General features: G+C 35.7%; 1 protein-coding gene and 2 long non-coding RNA genes across 9 annotated transcripts in view; all 3 read left to right on the top strand.

Moving 5' to 3' along the window:
• fbxo44.9 (F-box protein 44, tandem duplicate 9) overlaps positions 1 to 19,623 on the top strand; it is a 150,586-nt gene that overhangs the window by 43,921 nt on the left and 87,042 nt on the right. The window lies entirely within an intron of this gene.
• On the top strand, positions 8,285 to 8,840 carry LOC127961220 (uncharacterized). The gene is made up of 2 exons (XR_008154401.1): positions 8,285 to 8,614; positions 8,696 to 8,840. It is a non-coding gene; the product is annotated as an uncharacterized LOC127961220 (long non-coding RNA).
• LOC127961222 (uncharacterized) lies at positions 8,888 to 13,927 on the top strand. The gene is made up of 3 exons (XR_008154403.1): positions 8,888 to 8,968; positions 12,617 to 12,702; positions 13,732 to 13,927. It is a non-coding gene; the product is annotated as an uncharacterized LOC127961222 (long non-coding RNA).

Below are 19,623 nucleotides of genomic sequence, written 5' to 3'. Positions count from 1 at the left end.
CAGACTGGATGAGAGAGCTGAAGTCACTGGTACAGTAGCTGATCATTGTATGAACTGGATATACATGGAGGCTGTTCTCATCCAGAGACAATAAATATCTCAGTCACTCACCTCATTTTGCATTGCTTCATTCCATGCTTACTTTGACACAACTTTCCTTGTCTTTTCTATTTGTGTTAAATTCATAAAGCAATTACTTCTGTACTTGTCATAGTAACATTTAATGAATGTAATATTTGTTTTCTACAATATTGTTTTTTGAGTATAATTTTAAGCAGTAAACATACTTAAAGATAACATGTTATTTGTTAACCTGCATGCCATGTTACTATTAATACACATCAGAGAACTGTCAACATTAAAGAGTGTTGTTAAATTATTGAAATATTAACTTTAATGAATCTCATAGAATATTAATTTCGGTAAGTGACAGGAGAACAGAGTTTGGCTGACAAAGAAACATTTGGGTTTCATTGCATGTAATAGTTGTAAAATGTGAAAAAAAAATTTGAATAAGATTTTCAAATGTTAAACATTATTTACACAATGGATCACTATTCATTATTCTTAGACATGACATGATGAGGTTGTTGTTCAGTGCCTATGGTCAAAGAACAGAGACAATGTATGCTTATGATATTCATAATTATTATATTTATTATTAGTAGTTCTTTCTCAGATTGTCTAAACCGTTTAGCTCTGTATTTGACTGTTAACTCAATGCAATAAAGAAAAATGTGTCCATTTTAAAAACTGTTAATTTAAATATAAAAATTAACTCACGTTTCAATGTTGCATGACTTTAAAATCTTAGTAATAGGATAAAATATGTGACAGAATAAATGTGCATTTATAATAATAAATACACTGATGGGGCTGTGAAGGCTGGTAAAAACTGGTTATAAAAGAAAGCATGACACAGGATGCTAACACCGATTTTATTAAGACAGATACATTTGTAGTGGTTTGTTTTCAGGTTTTGTATACAAATTGTACTAGTCTCTCTCCAATGACAACTAGGTAGTCTAATCAAAGCAAACTATTATAAAAAAAAAAAAAAAAGCCCCACAAATGAAATATATAAAAAGCGAAATACACCAACAAGTAGGCCTAAAAATTAGGTAAGATAGGTTAAATTATCTTATTGGTTGTTTTTCTGTGTGCCCGTAATCAATCAAGCAAAACTTGAAAGACAGTTTATCATATTATACAAACTATCCTTTGTTTTGGTACTGTTGCAGTTAATTAACACTTAACATTGACACTTCGTTACCTGTTCAAAACAATCCATTAAATCAAATAGAGATTTGATGAGCGTGCACATTTTCAGTTCCATTCGTTTGCATGTTGTTTCAAAGATACGCCCACAATAAGGGAACTAATGAATATTCATGTTACCCACGGGAACAGTTTTTCACGGAACCGAAATGTAACACACAACACCGGGCGATTCGTGATCAGAGTCAGATAGCGGCAACCTCTTGAACCACCACCACGTTCGCGCTGGAAAACTTCCGCAGTCCCCAATTGGCCAAAATGCTCTACTTTTCTGAGATCATCTACTCTTCCCTGTGGATGACCTGTGACCTACTTTCTGTAAGATCTGAATTTTTGAGTTTGAATTTTTGACATTGAATTTTAGAAAACTGAATTTTAAGTTCCGAATTTCTTCATCTTGAAAACTTGAATCTGAATTTTTTTTTTAAATGAATATTTGCAGTATAAGAATTCAGAACAAAAAAAACTAACGGTTTGAAAATACATGTCTATAAAATTCAGCCATAAAAACATTTCAGTTTGTTAAATTTCAAATGTTCAATATTCGTTTAAAAAAATCAAATTCAGAACTATTTAAACTACCATCTAAAATTCAATTTTATTAGATTACACTTGCAAATAATTCACATTTACACAATTCAAATTCAAATCATTTTGTCATAATAAAAGCTCCATAAAAAAATGTGGAGTAGGATTTACTTGAAAAAAGCTTGCTAAGTTTTTTCACTCAGAAAATTGTAGTAAATTTACAAACATTTGCTAAGTAAAAGCCTAAACATAATTATTAGTAGGTTTAATTAGACATTTTTAAGTTAGATTTACTTGGAAATTCCCAGTTAATTTTGGTGACTCTTTGTATTTTTCTTTTGCAAATTTTGCACTCATATATTTTAAGTACAACTTAAACAATGAATTTAATAAAATCTGTGAGTTTATGCAATTTACTTTAACAAGGTTACACTGGTAAATCACCGTGCTATTAAAGCATTTGGTTCACTTGCAAACATGCAAGTAAGCATGTAGACAGGCTGTTATCATTTTAAGATGATATGCCCACTCATTAAAACTAATAGTCACCTGAACACAGAGACCTCAATACTTGGTACACCACACACAATGACGGTAACAATCAGTGAATAGTGTTTGAGTATCAATGGGTCATTTTGAATAGAAAATAAACTCCAGGTGTCACAAAACAGTATGTTACTAAAACAAACAACAACTAACAACTAAAATAAACAACTAACAACAAAAGCAACCATAAAACAGTGTACATTTTTAATTATTCATGCCCCATTGCTTGATGGGAAATATGGCATCATAACTTTGATATTTACTTAAAGAATCCTTGTAAACATAACAAACGGTTCCTAGTAAATTATACTTATGAGTTTTAACTTTCATTTCTACCTAGTCAGTTCCATTTGAATTTACTTATGTATTTAAGTAAAATAAATAAAAATGGAACCTCAAGTAGCTTATTGAATTAAACATGATATTTTGAAGTAAAAAGACAAAATAGTATTTGTTTGTAAAATTTACTTAACTGATGCTATCTTTATTTACGAGTTCAAAAAATCATTTTTTACAGTGAGCTGTCTCGTAGCCAGTGAATGCTATGGGTGTTGATCTAGGAAACACCTCGTGAATGACCATAGTTGCCCTGCTGCATCGGCATAGTGCAATTAATAACTGTCAAAAGATGGGACATTATTCACGAGTCTGTCGCTGTCATGTGCCTAGCGTTTTCCATGCGTTTTTAACCCTTATGCGTTGTTGGGGACGTTTTCGTCCACTAGGGGGTAAAGTTGAGTCTTATTTTGGCCACAACTTTCTCTGTGTTTGAGCTAATGGAATGATTTTTGGTGACAAATCTTATTTTGACCCATATTTTGGGAAAATGCTTTGAATTTTTTTAAAAACTCAACGGTACACTCTGGGCAAATTCACTACCCTTTCGAGTTGTTCGTGGATGAAAACATCCACTAAATTAAACTGCTGTAAAAATGTACCAGATAAATATTTTTTTTTTTCAATTTTTTTGCATAAATCTATTAATCAACCTCAGTCCTGATCAAAACTACCAAATGTTTGAAAAAAATCCAAGATTTTAACTTTTTAATTACCAAGTTCATAAATGATGTCACTGATTTGGGGAAAAAAACACACAAAATTACATATTTTCAATATAAAAAGTGATTGTGGACTGGATTTTTTTTTACCTTTTATCACAGTCTTGGGCATGTCAAAGATTAGAAACAAAATTGGGTTTGATGCATTGTTAGTTTTTGTGCAGCATTAGATTTAATTTTTTTCTCCCTAATTAGTTGTTGGTGGCTGTTTTTGCCCCATTGACTTCCATTATAACGACATTTTTTGATTGCAAAGCCATGACACCATATAATCATGCATTCTTGATTGTTTGTGGTTTTCCCTTTTGGGAAGAGGTAAAAAAATATATATTTTTACAGTTGATCACTAGGTGGGACCATTAACCCTTTAGATAGGCCTGTGCAAAAAAAGGCTTAGTTTCTGGCTTGTATATGGAGTTATATGGAGTATAACAGCAAATTATAGTGTTTGTGTGTGTGTGAGATTCTTGATTGTTGGTGGTTTTCCCTGTTGGGATGAGGTAACATAAAGCCCTGCATTTCAGCCCATTTATGCCCCTCAGGCCGGGCTTCAGTCCAATTTTCACGTTATAGCTCACATGCGGGCCGGGCCTCGGGCATTTTTGGGTTATCCTTCTATTCAGGCACGTGGAGAGGGGGGGGGGGGCGTTGGGTGCTTGAGCACCTGCCCCTTTGCCCTTTGGTGCCCAAAGTGCCCTTTTGTCAAAGCAAAATTTCCTCTAATTTTTTTTTGTCATAACGTTTCCTTTTGTGAATGCCTGCTCATGCCCAATCTAAATATTAGTAAAATTTTGAATAATAATTTAGCCGTCAATAAGATGACCAACATGACCTTTGACCTGACGACTACGACCTCCTCATCCCACCAGGACCATTTGTCACGCTGCATGCGCATTTTTTAATTGTCAGAGGATATTATTTTCAACACCGCGGAAGCTGGTAAGTGATTTTGATATTTATTTACTTATTATTATTTTACAAGAACGACGTGATGTGAGAACATGCAGATATGTTGTTTATATTGCAGTGTGTAGCCTGTAGTGTAGAGTAACGTTAGCGTGAGGGAGAAACGTTTCACAGGCAGGGCAGAGGCGTCATGCCCATTCAAAGATTTCTTAGCCAAGTTGATTTTAAATGCAGCTTCCAAACGACCAAAAAAAAAAAAACAGCAGAATAATATTTTTTATATATTTGATATAATCACACTGTTGTGATTAGATCGTTCAGCATCAGCTGCTAAATTCAGATCTGGCGCTGAGCCAGAGACGTTCGTACAACGCTTCATGATGATAACCAATCAACGGTTCTGTTGCGCGAATGCAATTGCCAATCGGAGACGTGCAGAAGAGTCATCATGAAACGCGGTGTTTTTGTTCACTTGCTCGCTGACTGAATTATTTAGCGAATTCTTTCTTCAGAGAGAGAGAGAGAAAAAACTAAAAAAAAAAAAAAAACTGATGTGCATAATGTAATGTAAAGTGCTTCAGTGATTGTAATGGTAGTTTTTGAGAGTGCCTGAACTCTGGCTAAACTGAATGAAAATGTTATTTGATAATATAATTGTTCTTTACTCTCTGAAAAATGAAAGTGTTAAAATAAGTAACTTACAATATTGTCAGTAAAATTTACATTAAATGCAAATTCAGTCGTATTAAAAATATTTTATGGCATGATATGGCACTTAAGTAAAAAGTCTGGGTTTTATGTGTAAGTTAATAGATTACACTACCTTTCCATTTATTGATCAAAGAACAATCTATAAAGGTGCAAAACGCGTTTACTTATACGTTTGAGAATCGAGATATTTCCTGATATATTAAGCATGTTTGGAATTGTTTTGAATAAAAAGGAAAAATAAATAAAACATAAGCCTATATAAGTTATACAGTGCGTTCATAGCATGACTCAGTTGTTTATTGTTTTGTATCAATATTTAAGGTGGACTTATTGATTACAGTAGGTGCAAGAATAGTAGTGATGGTTAAAATAATAGATTGATAATGAAATAGATTGTGCCTTGTTCTTATGTAACACCCTCAAGGGCCAAAAAAACAGAAGGAAAAAAACAGATTGGTCCAAAGGCATTAAGTTATAGAAAAGAAAAAAAAAATCTTTATTAAACAGTACCATAAAATTATTCAGGACATGAGCTAATAGGGGGAACAGTTTCTTAAAGTGTCCAACTAGGAATACAAAAGAAACCTGAGCAACCTATACAGGAGACACTTCACTGCATTCTGGGAAAACCACAGCAAACCCCCATACGCCCTTCACTACAAACTGGAGTATGTGATACACGTTCACAATTAGTAAACACCAAAAATCAACCCACAAGACCTATAAGGGCTCTATTAAATTGTACTCCTAGTTCTCCACTGATCACAATGGTAAAATACCCCCTGCTGCTTAAATAAAGGATAAGGAACGGCTTAGATTACATACATAATTTAAAAAAAAAGAGAATACATAAACAATTCCACTAGCCAGCCACCCAATACATTAAACAAACAACCTACACAAAAGGCTGGCTAGGAAATTAATTACCAAAAATAAGTCAGGGAGCAGTCTCTTTCACAACTAATCACATAAAACCAAACAAACATAAAACAATATACAAGAACAGCGACTAGCAATCAACTTCCAACACCCTTTAAGGTGCACATCGCAAACAAATACATAATGGTCCTGAATTTATTCCATCGGGCAAACCGTTCTTCAAATGAGAGAAAGAGCTACACCACAGGACACCCAGCCCCACGTGGCTACTAGCCAAACGGCTAACTGGGGCTACAAGGATCCTAGCTGCCTTTCCATATTGCCTGTTCTTTAAATTTGGTCACCCTATCAGCAATCTGCAATGGGATTGGTAGTTGCTCCCCAATCACCCCTCCCCTTCTCCTGCTTACCTTGCTACACGTAGATGGACAGAGACTGGAAAGTAATAGATCAGATGAGGAGATGGAGATAGAGGAAGAAAAAGAGGCAAATGTAGACGCACAAGTGACAGAAAGAGCAGGTAAGCAAGCCAGGAGACAGAGGCTGGTGAGAAAGAGGAAAATGTAGAGTGTTTTCTGTAGTTTTTACTATAACAGCTGTTCTTAATTATTCTGTAGAACAGAGAATAAAAAGCCTTAAGGTTGGGACAATTTAAGACATTTGAGTTTCTAATCCCAGAGCTATTATTAGGTGGAAATAATTGTTATTTTTTTTTACTTTTAAACTTAAAATTGTCTCTTCTAATCTTTTTCTTTTTAAAAACTGCATCACAGCATTTGCTGCCGTATCAACATAATCATCCATATCGATACGCAAATCGGCAACGAATGCTTCACAATATATTGCTGTATTGCTATTTTGAACCGCGCTATTTAAAACCTTGTTCCATGTGCCCCTTTTATACTTTGAGCACCTGTCCCTCCAAAGGTCTCTGCACGGCCCTGCTTCTATTTATGTTTTTAGACATTAATAAAAATTAAAAAAAATAGAAGTTGACGTCGACGATAGAAAAACAAATATAGAAAGACATTTCATTATCTCATAACTTTCATAATCTGATAATTCAACCCGTTATAATTAAACTGACATACTGACATGACAGTCGCACGCACGCACGCTTTTCCGTCAGCGCGACCCACGATTATACTTCACTTATATCCACTTATTGTAGTAGTAGCTATTACATGCCTCTAAATTAATGTATTAATAATAGCCTTGGCCAACTAATAATTATAAAATGATGATTCATGTAGCAGCGAGCATGCATTTCTGTCTGCACCCAGCAAACACAGAACGTTGTGAGGACGTTGCCAGTTAGTCGTCATTTGGTCAGCGCGACATTACTTTATGGCAACGTTGTGAGGTAGTCGTGGTAAAGTTCCATTTTTTTAAATCTTGGCTAACTTCCCAGAAACGTCGTGGGCACGTACTCAAAAGACGTCGCTAGTTAGTCCCATTGGGGAAGTTGTAGCGACGTGGTCAGCTGGTCTTCAGATAACTTTTAATATTATTGCACTGTATTATTATTATTAAGATACCATTTGAACAGCATATTCTTTGGGAAATATACAAAAAAATTAATCAAGCATGTTAAAATAATTATATATATATATATATATATATATATATATATATATATATATATATATATATATATATATATATATATATATATGCCATCAGTTTAAGAACAATAAAATAAACAATTTACTTAGCAAATGGTGATAATGTTTGTTAATGAAAGAGAGTACGGGACAAATTAACATTTAAACCTTAAACTAGCAGCGCACGTCACTTTCTGAGTGAAGTGCGCGACGTGCGCGTGCCCGTCATTTTGTAACGGTCAACTTCCAGCAGACGGACACGGAGGAAAGGTAAGTCCTATAAATCTACTTTTATTCAAAGATTTTAACTGATATAACGTTAAATGCCATCAAAGAGGAGTGGTGTTTTGTATTTTTGTAGGTTTTCTCTTTCAATTTAATAAATAAATGCTCTGTTTGGTTAATTAGCTCAAAAGCAGTCTCAGAGGTGGTCTAAGGTAACGGTAACTGTTAAAATCGAATATAACCTTACCTGTTTTAAATTATTTGAAATTTATCACTATAAACTATACAGTATTAACTTTCTAATAATTAAATTTTTAACCGTAGTAACGTTCATTAGTTTGTTTGAATACCTGCTGCTCGAGCTTGATGATGCTCATGCTAGCCATGCTGTGAACTTGAATATAAACCAGTAGAACGTTAAATATAAAGTTTAACGTTAATTAGACCGAGGCTGCCGAAATCATGTTCAGTGTAACGTTATGTGGGATTAATAATTTCCCCTTTTCTCCCTCAAGTGGCAGGCTTGTAAATTCTGTCGTCTGTTCATTATTGGTGTTGATGGTGTTTTTCACATGCATGCTTTTTAATGCTAGTTTAATTCTCAAATTGATCTGATACTTTCGTTTCACAAAAAGTAAACAAATTGTTCACTTTCTTAGGGCCTGACAACCACCAGTTGAGTCCATGATTCATTGAGTTCCTTATAAGGAAAAATATTTGTTACCACCTAGTAATTTAAATGTATTATTTATTGCTTTAAAATGAACACATATATTTATCATCAGGGGAAGAGACAGTCTGGGCAGCAGCAACAAGACAACTATTACAAGTAGAGATGGGTTTCAAGAACTGGTACTAATTTGGTTCCTGACTTGTTCGGTACTGAAAACATTTACATAAGTTACAGGATCAATAGTGCTGCTATCAGTATTCTTGTAACATTGATTCATTACCCTTTAGACACAACCACATATCCTCCAAATCATCTCTGCGTGGATGGCAGCAAGGATCCAGGATCAAGAGATCATTCTTCATGGAGACTGTTCCACAGGAAGCAGTTTCTCCTGGGTGAAAAACTAAACCTGGTTGTTTCAGCATCACTCAGGCAAGACTAAATACTTTTAAATTGATTTCAGTTGGTTATGTGTTTCAGGTCATCCTGACCATTCTGCTGTTCTGGATGTAAGGCCGTGCTGGAACTACATTTCTCGTGGTTGAAAGATTTGTGCAGCGGTATCCAGACATATAACGCCCCATCACATGGGACGTCAACGCCTCTCGTTTACTTTTAAATGAAGTGACGTCAAGGATGGTGAAATTAATTCTAGAAATTAATTCTAAATAGAAGTTGAAGACTTCTCAAGCGCCAATGCAGCCGTCCTCCAGTCAGAACATCTTATGCAAATACCCAAGCGCAGACGCAAGCCAATCAAGTGCATGCAATACCAGAAAACTAATGTGATTGGCTGTCACTATGAGAAGAGACAGTAATTCTGATCCGATATCAGTGTCGTTTTTTGCAAAAACATTTTTAAATCAATGTAGAATTTTCTATACTTCTGTGTAGGGATGTCAATTTTCAATCATTTCCATGATTGATCGTCGTTTAAATTAATGATCAAATAATCAATTAATCGTTAACCTTAATGCTGCAAAGTCTATTGCAGTAACACCCAGTCACTGGTATGACAGGATGTGCAAAAGTGTGTGTGTGTGTGTGTGTGTGTGTGTGTATATATATATATATATATATATATATATAAAAAAACTGTAAAATATATATTTTACAGTAAAGACCAAAAGTTTGGACACACCTTCTCATTCAAAGAGTTTTCTTTATTTTTATGACTATGAAAATTGTAGATTCACACTGAAGGCATCAAGGGCTATTTGACCAAGAAGGAGAGTGATGGGGTGCTGCGCCAGATGACCTGGCCTCCACAGTCACCGGACCTGAACCCAGTCGAGATGGTTTAGGGGTGAGCTGGACCGCAGACAGAAGGCAAAAGGGCCAACAAGTGCTAAGCATCTCTCGGGGAACTCCTTCAAGACTGTTAGAAGACCATTTCAGGTGACTACCTCTTGAAGCTCATCAAGAGAACGCCAAGAGTGTGCAAAGCAGTAATCAAAGCAAAAGGTGGCTACTTTGAAGAACCTACAATATGACATATTTTCAGTTGTTTCACACTTTTTTGTTATGTATATAATTCCATATATAATTCCACATGTGTTAATTCATAGTTTTGATGCCTTCAGTGTGAATCTACAATTTTCATAGTCATGAAAATAAAGAAAACTCTTTGAATGAGAAGGTGTGTCCAAACCTTTGGTCTCAAACTGATATATATATATATATATATATATATATATATATACATATATATACATACATATATATATATATATATATATATATATATATATATATTAGACAGTTTCATCGGATGCACGCGCCTGGACCTAAGTTAACTTCCGGTCTGTGTTGTGTATATCGGTCTGGCTGCGGTGCCATCTACAAACGCAGTTAAAGTCAAGGTGATGAGTAGACTGAAGTTGGGCTCAGGTGGTTGTGCTGCGGGATGTGTTTCCCATACATTTATTTATTTTTGGAGACTCGCCACAATTTTAAAACTGATCGATTTTCAAAAAGGCTTCGTTGAATAAACATGAGTAACGTTACGTACTGCACGTTTAATAATTCCTAACATTTATATGTTTAAATATCAAAACGAGGCACAGGTGTTTTTATATCGCTGTATTTCTGAAAGAAGACTTGCATGTTATATGCCTGATAAAGCAGCGTGTGAGCGTAGCAGCTCTGCTTTGTTTACAGCTGTTACTGGGGAAACCTCTATTTCTCGCACTTTATGTCTATGCTTTAAAACATCTCCTGCTGGCAAAGGATGAATTTGCATTTTCATTAAGTCCGCCTGATCCACGCAGCAAACATATTTTGTTTGTTATCAAAAAATATCTACTCTAGAGGGACTTGGCTGTTGTTATTGATTCTATTTGGAAGTCTACCGGTTAGGTTAGGTCCACAAAAGCGCGCATGTGCAGTAACGTTTGTTTATGTTGTTGCCGTTGAAACCGTCTATAGATATATATTAGGGGTGTAACGATACGCGTATTCGTATTGAACCGTTCGGTACGACGCTTTCGGTTCGGTACGCGGTACGCATTATGTATACCGAACGGTTCGTTGGAGTAATTAATTATATTTGAAAAAAAAAAAAAAAGAGAGAGAAAGAAATATAATGATATGCGTTCAACAAGGTAGCCCAATAACCCAAACAACGTAACAGGCAACGCCCCTGACACTCCCGAAGAAGAAAAAAACACCATCTTATATGTTTATGTTAGGCTACTCAGCAGGCGCTCGCTCACTCAGTACACGCTGAAGGCTCGTTGCAAAATAGCCAATGCGTTTAACAGACTAGAAATGAGAAGATCCTCCAATAACCAACAGGTCTGGTGTTTGGGTGCACTTTGGATTCCCTTTAAGCTATAATGGTGATGGCAAGAGAGTGGTGGATAAATAAACAACGGTATGTCGCATCTGCAACATGACAGGGTACACCAGCGGGATTACAAAAAAAAAAAAAAAAAACCAGCGGGAATATCTGGGATATATGCGTCAGTACTATCTGGGAAAAGACGAAAAAAAGGAGAAACATGCACGCAGCAAACTATCCCTGCAGCATTTAGACACTATAGCTTACAGGGAATCCAACCCAAACACCAGACCTGTTGGTTATTTTAGGATCTTATATTTCTGGTCTGTTAAATGCATTAGACATTTTGCAACGAGCCTTCAGCGCGTGCTGAGTGAGCGAGCGCCTTAGGGGCCGTTCACATATCGTGCCTAAAAACGCATGGAAAACGCTAAGCGCGTCTTTCTCCTGAGGCGTCTGTCTTTGCTAAGCAACAATGACGTGCTCTCTCCATGAGACGCGGAAATTTCAGCGAAGGATAAATGGATTTGCAGCTCTAAAAATCGCTTGTAGTAGCTCTGCTACTGAATTTATTTCAAAATTGCAATCCATATACAACTATGATCAGCTGTTCCTTCATCTTGGCTGAGCTCTCAACGTTGTTACGGGAAAGGATGAAGCTGATTGGTTGGTTCTTGTCACATGACCCGCTGTGCGCTTGCGGCATTCTGAAAAGTTGAGATGTTTTTACATTTTGCTGTATCTAAAACGTATCGAACCGAATCGAACCGAACCGTGACATCAGTGTATCGTATCGAACCGAACCGTGAATTTTGTGAACCGTTACACCCCTAATATATATGTGTGTGTGTGTGTGTGTGTGTATAATGTGTGTGTAAAATACATTTCTTTTAAATTTATAGCACAGTAATGAAGGCAGCAACATGTGGTAGATGGGACAGAACAAGAATCTTTCATTGTGCTAATGTATTATAATACGAAAGGGTATGGCTCCTATACAGCGTGCATCGCGTAAACACAACCAGTGCGCAGAATGATGCACTTGAAGCAACACAGAGTCACAGCGTGTAGCATTACTCACAGAAATGTTCAAAACACCAAAGGAAGAGATATTGTTGTGTATTATATGTGTGCAATATTTTGAGCCTTTTCTTTTAACAGTTTTAAATATCAGTTATTGTGCGCTCTTGAAGAGAGTTTCATTGTTTTGACTGTAGTAACTAGGGCTGGGATGATACGCTAATCTGCCAATTCAATACTATCCCGATACTTGTGTGCCGATTCAATATATATTTATAATTATATATATATATATATATATATATATATATATATATATATAATTTAGCATTGTGATTATAGTTATATAACTATTGCAATTCGTGACTTATCCAAATTGTCTGTAAAATGATGTTTGTTTCTGTAGATTTGAGGGAAAGATTAAAAACAAGGAGGTCTGGGAATGACTGAAGGGATCTGACAGCAGTGAGGGAAGGAAGTTATCACCAGAATGTAAGTTCTTTGAGAATGTGTGCTTTGTTTATTACAAGTTGAGTTTTCATTTAAATGTGGCAATGTACACAGCTGGTCAAAAGTTTTAAATATATTTTAAAAGTTTAATTTATTTCTATAATGCACAGCTATATTTTCAGCATTAATTACTCCAGTCTTCAGTGTCACATGATCTTCAGAAATCATTCTAATATGATGATTTACTGCTCAATACATTTTTCTGATTATTATCAGTGTTGGAAACAGTTGTGCTGCCCAAACATTTTGTCTACACTACAGTTATATTTATTTATTATTTATTTTATTTATTTATTTTATTTGGGGGTGGTTGGCTAATAGCAAGAATGCATAAAATTGAAAACCAGTGGTAGAGAAGACTTTTGTAATTTTACAAAAGATTACCTTTTTTTCAATGTTTTGAACTTTGTGTTTTATAAAATAATAATGAAGAAATTCTTCTTTCCAGAAATGCTAAGTTTTCTTCCCCATCATTTCTAATATGGGGTGCGTTTCCCTAAAACCAACTTTTTCACAAGTTCCTTCTTTACCAATAGAGTTCAGTGGAACTAACAACCGTAGTAAGCTAACTGCAGATGTGATTTACATCATGTATGTCATGAGCAGATGTACACTTTGATCTTAGCGGCAATAATGCGATTGGGTGCATGTAAATGCACTGATTTGTGATAATCAGCAATGTTTCCCGATCAGCAAATCAGTATATGAAAAAGATCATGTGACACTGCAGACTGGAGTAAAGTTACTGAAAAATTCAGCTTTGCCTCATAATTATTTCAATAAATATGTTTAAGTATATTCAAAAAAGAGTATGAAAACTGTTATTCTTTCTTTCTGTTTTCTTTTTTTTTTTTTTTTTTACAATTACTTTAAAAAAATTTTTTTATCAAATTAATCTAGCCTTGGTGAGTAGAAGAGACTTCTCTTGAAAACCATAAAGAAAAGATTCCAGATTTTTGACTGGTTGTGAACATACATGAGCAACATTAACAAGATGATCCTCCCTTTCAGCTCAGAGGATGTTGACAGTGCAGGTCCAGGATGAAGAGGAGGAGGAAGAACACGTTTAACAATTTTCTCATAAGCTTGCCATGTGTTATAATAAAAACAATGAACATGGCTACAATAATATGCTAAATGTTATTAAAAGATTCCAGTTTGCAAGAAGTCTGAGTGTCTGACTCTACACTAGAGGAACTCTTTTCTGAAGAAGCCTTGTTCTACAGCACAACACTGCAAGCCTCCTGTCCTTCCCTCAGAAGAGCCTGTCTTCTGCTGCTGGGGTAAGAAACACCCTCTTCCTCTTCCTCTTCTCTATCAGCTGTCCTGCACCTAACTCTGCCTCCTCAGCACTGTCTGAAAGAGTCTTCTCCACAGTCAGTAATCACAGATCACAGATTCTTCTGAGAAAGTCGATATGCTCATTTTCTTAAAAACAAATAATACAGGAGAGATGCTAGAAATCTCTATATTGTTCATTTTTCATATCTTTACGCTTTATGAATGTTTTTCTTCTGAGAAGCTCAAAAATTATGGTTCTTTGGTAATTGTTATATTGTTTAGTTTTATCCTCTGATAGTGAGCACAGAGCCCTGATCATGACATGCAAGAAAAAGAAAGAAATCATGTCCATGATTTACTAATTCGTTCCCTCTATGTACTAAAACGTGCACGATTACTTTTACATTTCATTGATTTGCTAAATCGTATGCACAATTTACTAATTCGTTCTCTTGATGTATAAATAGTGTACACGTTTTAGCAAATCGAGGGAATGAAATAGAAAATCGTGCGCATGAATTAGCCTAAAATTTTTCCTGCATGTCGTGTAATTAAAGCACATCACCACCAGACATTTATACCAGGAGCCTCATATACGACGCTCACAATTTTACTTTGTGCAGTATCTGGTGAATTGTTTCATATCTATTTATCATGTATTTTTTGTTGCACTAAATTATGTTGTATCAATAAGTTTACTGATAATTATTTTTAATTTTCACTAATAACGTCATTAACCATCTCCCCATCTTTAAGACAAAAATTTTCTATTGTTTATATTGTGTAATCTATGAATTGATGTGTTTAGTTTTCTGTGCTCATAACTTAGTAACATTTTGCATGTTTAAAGAACAGGTGCAATGTTCAAAATGTTTTGGCTTCGTATTTGTACAAAGTAGTGCTGAATAAATATTGATTTGTGAATGAATGCAGTGTGTTTTTGTCTATTTTATAGTAGAATGTAATGTTTTTGTATTTGTTTGCATTGCATGTATGTAATTAATGTATTAACTATGAATCCCCTATAATTAGATTACAATTAGATTTCATAAGGTTTATTTTTTGCACCAGAGATGGATTGAGTTTATTAGTTCTTTATGTATTTCAAGGTAATGGTGAGGTGAAAATATGAATTACCAATATGATCCTGTAATGTCACGTCCTCATAAGGTGCCAGTTTGGTCGTTGGGACGTACTCATCACGTTCCAGCGACGTTCCACTATAACGTCGCCACGACGGATATGGGAATCACAAAGTTACGTCACTGGAACGTTATATGGTACGTCGCTGCGACCAATATGGTACTTTATAGTAACGTTCTCATAACGTGCCAGTTTGGTCGCTGGGACGTACTCCTCACGTTCCAGCGACGTTCCACTATAACGTCGCCACGACGGATATGGGAATCACAAAGTTACGTCGCTGGAACGTTGCTGCGGGTCACGCAGCAAATAAGAGAGCGCTGGCCGAGTTTGAAAACATTGTGGAGCAGGACGAGGATGACGACGATGATGTACAGCAATATATGCGCCTCAATCACAACATGGAAGGTGATGGACGAGATGTGCTGCTATGGTGGAAACAGCACGAGACCCTGCTACCGCGACTGACAAGGCTGGCTCTCGCTCTGTGTTTAGTGTCCCGCCAGCAGCAGCAGCGAACGTGTCTTCAGTGCCGCGGGAAAAGATGACGGGGTTAAAACCTTCCACTCTGGAGCCTATTCTTTTTCTCCACGATGCTCTGTAAGAGACTGTTCTAACTTTTCATTTGACTGGACTTTATTTTCGTTTAACTGTTGGAAACTAATGGAAAAAAGAATGGACATGTTCTGTGGTGCATTTTTGGGGTAAGATAACCTGCAAATTTGTTTTTAATTAATTTAATTTGTTTAGATAGTAGGCTTTTTTCTCATTTCGTTTGCGAGCGCTGTTGCGAGCCTGCCTCAGTATTAATTTTTTTTTTTTTAGTTTTATTTTACTCACTGTGGTTTAATAAATAAACATTTATTAAACTAACTGTATGTGTGATATGCTTGAAGTGTTTTATATCTATGGATTTTATTGTAGCCAAGTAAAGTATTAGCGTTAATTTGAGAGGCTTAATTGATTAGCTAAATATGTTTTAGGCTACTTGCTGTCGGCTTGGCTGTTTAACGTTAATCGTCATTTTTTTTTTTTTTAAATGCTTCAAACATTTTTCTAAACTAACTTGATAAAGAAATGAAAAGAAACATAACACAAAACTGACCCCTTTTTTAATTGTTGCAAATAGGGCAGGCTTCCGCTGTGTAATAAAATAAATAAATAAATAAAAACACGGTCTAGGGCCGGACTCGGGCTGATAATTCTGATGAGCTGTCAGACACAGGTCGGGCTAGGGCCTGAGCGTCTCGGCCCAGATAGCCACTGGACGCTGTAACGGAACAGGGCCGCAACCGCAAAACGATAGAGCCGGGTCTGGCACGCATTCGCCTCACGGACTCGTTACTGAGTCCAAACGCACATCGGGCCGAAGCCGTTTCTAGTCTGTTTTAAGGGGTTGTTGCGGATATGTGCCAGCGCCGATCCAGCACCGCCTGATCATCCCGTTACAGATAGCCTACGTAACGGGTGCGTGAAACGATTCCGCCTACCGGAGCTGTGCCGGATGTGTTACGAATCCGCTTAAATCACCACTGGATTGACCTTTTGCCTTATTTTCGGCATTTTTGTCATACTAAAAACAACGTGAACAAAGTTAACAAACACAGAATTAATGACCACGAATTCATATTTTAATTATAAAAAACGAACAAAGTCATGAACAAAGTCAACAATTAACATAAAACACAGTCAACAACATACACATAATTAATGGATAAAAAAAAACGCACAGGCTATAAACACAACGTGGAAGAAAAAAAAAACCATGCACTTAAACAAATTCACTATAGGTGCCGTGGCAGCTGTGGCTGTTGCTGCTCCTGCTGCTGATGCGCCAGTCTCTCCTTGCGCCCTCCTCTCCTGTCCGCCGAAAGGGCAAACCACCTAGCATGCCTCCATATTTCAGCTTCAGCACCTGGAAAACAGGCACATGACGACAAAACAGGCAGATGTATATTGCATTTGCTCAAAATGAAGATATGCCCATCCTTCTCGGCCTAATTCTATAACGATTTGTGCATTAGTTGATGGAACTGTAATAAAATAATAGCCTAATAATAAAAACAACTGGTCATGTAAAACTGAATAAGACAAATGAACTTTGTAACCATTGAGGTTAAGACGTAGCCCCAATTAGGCCTAGTAATAAAAAGAATAAGAAGAATAAACAGAAGGCATTATTGTTGGTGTATGATGTTTTACGAAGACGTCAAAACTGGAAGAATTGTATCAATGGAAATCTGTGCGGGAAGGATCGATTGTCATCCTCTTTTGTATGTCGTTTATCCTCGTACTTCTTAGCGAGTAAAAGTAGGCTACATCACTCATCTCCCTACACTGTTAAAAATCGCTGTAAAAAAACGGCCAAATTTCGACAGTAAAATACTGTTTTTCATTAAAACAGTGCATTCTGGGTAATATTCATCGTTTTCGAGAAGTAGCCTGCTGCTATATATCGTAAATTAACAACGTTCAAAGTCGACACTCAGCGGCTGTGTTTCAAATCACACCCTACTCCCTCATTCACTATTCCTTACATGAGTTTACTAATATAGTCCACCTGACAGAGAGAATGAAAATTAATGAGTGAATTCAGACACTGATCAACAGCTGCTGTTAATGAGTAGAATCACTGAAGAAAAAAAAAACATAAGACAAACACATGAAATACAACTGACTTCAGCCACAGCCTTAGATGAAATCAACTGAAGATTTAAACGATCAACAAACAGCTTCACCAACTTCACACATTACTAACCAGACTGACTTTATTACTGTCAGATCAGAGAACAGAGATCAAAAGATCTTACTGAGAATTAAAGAGATTTAGATGATAATGTTACTGTTTCGTTTAGTGTCACCATGTTGGAGATCAGTGTTTGCTTTATTTGGGCTCCTGACCATTGACTTTTGCACTTTAAATTTTGTTTTATTGCTGTATTTGTATCTTTATGATGCATCTGTTACAGCAGTATTAATTTTGATAGTCAAGTGAATATGCTTGTTTCTAACAGGCATGATCTACTAGACTGACTTAAAGTGTTGCTATAATAATCAAATATTAATTTGGTGTTGAAATATTTGAGTGAATGACGCTTCAATTTTGTAAGATTGAAAAGTAGTGTGATAACCAGTATTTATGGATTTAAAGACTAGTTTTAGTTAAAAAGTATTTCGGGCAGCAGTCCCCACAACACTCAAAGAGAGAAATCAACAATCAGCATATGAATCTCAACAATGGTGACAATCAAAAGGTTCATGATGCAATGCATGCTGGGTACCAGCACAGGATAAAACTCATCCATGATTCCCAGCATGCATTGCGGCATGAATAAATTATGCCCCTGAATTGTTCACTTATTTTCTTGAATTCTTATGTGCTTATAATTTTGCATTTGTTTTAAGTTTTAGTAGCATGTGTTGTGATGTTCAGAACTGATCTGTTCATTTATTTTGTGGATTGTCACCATTGTTGTGATTCATACGCTGATTCTTGATGTTTCTGTCTAAATTTCAGCAAAGGTTTTTTTTTTTTTTATTATGAGTGAAATTTTCTTAACAGTCTTTCATAACTTATGGCTCAGCAGTGTTCCTTCTCATGCTGTAGTATCAATATTCAATAAGAGAAGAGACACGAGATTAGATCAGAAATAATAGTATTTGTTCTTGTTAATCTATAAACAACAATATCAGATTTTTTTTCTTCTGTGTACTTTTGTTTTGCTATAACAGGTTCCAAAGGCGCATTGTTACAGCATGAAAAAAAAAAAAAAAAACCTTAGTTGTTGAAAAGTCACATTCAAGAGCCCAACTAAAGTAAACACTGATCTCCATCATGGTAGTGAAAAAAACCCCACCTAAACCTATTTAACTCTCCATAAATTCTTCTGTAAACATTTGACAGAAATAAAGTCAGTCTGGTTAGTAATGTGAATCTGGTGAAGCTGTTTTAGTAGTTGTTTAATCAGATCTTGAGAGATTTTATGTATTCTTTTATTCAGTTGATTTCATCTAAGGCTGTGGCTGAAGTCATTTGTAGATCTTGTATTTCTCTTTCCTTCAGTGATTCCGCAGGTGTTTATTACTAATGCTCAATCATCAATTAATCACCGAATTATCTCATTAACTTCACTGATTCAGTGTTACTCTAACACTCTGTAGTGTGCACACATTATAAGTGTTCATTTAAAACTGAGGATTTTCTTGTGGGGTTTAAAGGGTTAAAGATTTAAGATGAAGAAAAAACAGCATGAAACATAATTTAACAGTAATAAACTGTAATTAATTTACAGGAAACAAACTGTAGAAAAACAGTTATTTACTGGCACCCCTGCTGCCAGTAAATAACTGTTTTTCTACTGTTTCTTGCCGTAAATTAATGGTTGCCAGCAAAAAAAAAGTGTTTTTCTACAGTTTTTTGCCGTCAAGGAAAAACAGTAATATACTGTAAAATGTAAACGTCAGATTTACCAAATGAAA

The sequence above is a fragment of the Carassius gibelio genome, chromosome B7 (assembly GCF_023724105.1).
Source record: "Carassius gibelio isolate Cgi1373 ecotype wild population from Czech Republic chromosome B7, carGib1.2-hapl.c, whole genome shotgun sequence".
In the NCBI taxonomy this organism is placed as follows: domain Eukaryota; kingdom Metazoa; phylum Chordata; class Actinopteri; order Cypriniformes; family Cyprinidae; genus Carassius; species Carassius gibelio.
This window is presented reverse-complemented; position numbering and strand designations above follow the sequence as displayed.